The sequence below is a fragment of the Arachis duranensis genome, chromosome 2, assembly GCF_000817695.3.
Source record: "Arachis duranensis cultivar V14167 chromosome 2, aradu.V14167.gnm2.J7QH, whole genome shotgun sequence".
Lineage (NCBI taxonomy): Eukaryota > Viridiplantae > Streptophyta > Magnoliopsida > Fabales > Fabaceae > Arachis > Arachis duranensis.
The window spans coordinates 9,286,326-9,287,989 of NC_029773.3; positions in this window are offsets into that span (position 1 = coordinate 9,286,326).

A 1,664-nucleotide genomic window follows, 5' to 3' on the forward strand; every position below is an offset into this window, starting at 1 on the left:
TAGATTTTGTTCCTCTTGGCCTAGGTAGAGTAATTAGTGACACTTGAGTTATCTAATTCCTTTGTTGATTGGTAATTGGAGAGATTGCTAATTGGCTAGGACTTGTGGCTCAAGTAAATTCATCCACTTGACTTTCCTTTATTTAGTAAGGGTTAACTAAGTGGTAGTAATGAACAATTCTCATCACAATTGAGAAGGATAACTAGGATAGGACTTCTAATTTTCATACCTTGCCAAGAGCCTTTTATAGTTGTTAGTTTATTTTCATTGCCATTTACTTTTCATGCTTCTTATCCAAAACCCCAAAACACATTTCTAACCAATAATAAGACACTTTATTGTAATTCTTAGGGAGAACGACCCGAGGTTTGAATACTTCGGTTTATAAAATTAGGGGTTTGTTACTTGTGACAAACAATCTTTTGTATGAAAGGATTTTTTTATTGGTTTGGAAACTATACTTTACAACGAGAATTCATTTGTGAAATTCTATACCATCAAAAATCCAATCATCAATGCCCACAAAGAATCCCCCTCTTCTGCGCGGACCCCCTGCTCCGAGACGACGTTGATCTCTCCGACGCCATTGCTGCGCTTGAACCCTAGCCTTAGCAGACGCGTTATGCTTCTCTTTTGGGGGTGACGTTTTTTATTTACAATAAAACTTATTTTTCTATATCATTATGTGGGTAAACTACCGGTAACAACCATCAGGGACAATTGTGTCAAAAAAAATTCGTAATTGGGAGGAAGGACGATTTTAATGTGTTTGTAAAGGTTTAGGATAATTTTAATAAAAAAAAATCTTTGGGACGAAATTGATTTCGACCCTAGATCTTGGGGACGAAAAAAGTACTTATCCCTTATTTTTATCATTAATTAATCATCAATATTTAAAAGTATAAATTAAAATTATATTGTTAAATTACTAAACTAAAAAAATTAAGTAAATAATTAAAAAAAAAAACTAAAAACAATAAATTCTGAATATTCCTAAATATTTTTCTATTAAATAACATTCATACTCCTACAACTATTCTAATGTATACTTTATCTTTGTCTCATTATTCATCTTTTTGTAAAAAATAATTGTCACGTGTGCAACAAATTTTCTTCTTTTTTACCTCTTTTCATATATTATTAAGTGATAAATATTGAATACTTAACGTAGTAGTGTAGTACTCACCACTAGTGTCATTATAGACCAACTTAATTAAGGAATTATTCAATTTACAGTTAACGACTTAAACATATATTTGGGAAAAAGAATTTTTCCCTTGCACCTATTGAATTATTTTTTTAGGAACAGATAACTCTCTTGACCAAAAACACTTCAGATCAACTTTAATCAATTATCCAAATCAATTCTAATTTCTTTTTATGGGAGACGACGAAAACCGCTTCAAACATCACAAGCCCATTGCCTCAGTGTTCCTGCGTAATATGGAGCCCAGCTACAATAACTCCATTTTAAATCAGGGCTGCGCCGAAGAGCCTTAGCTCAGGTGGCACTTCACTCCTTCCCACCACTAAGGTTTGAGTTCAAATTCTAGAGAGTATATTTATAGAAAAAAATATGATAAATATGTGAGGAGTGTGTAGGTGTATTGTATATTTAGAATTGGGATTGTCTAATTTATTGACAAAAAAAAAAAAATTGGACG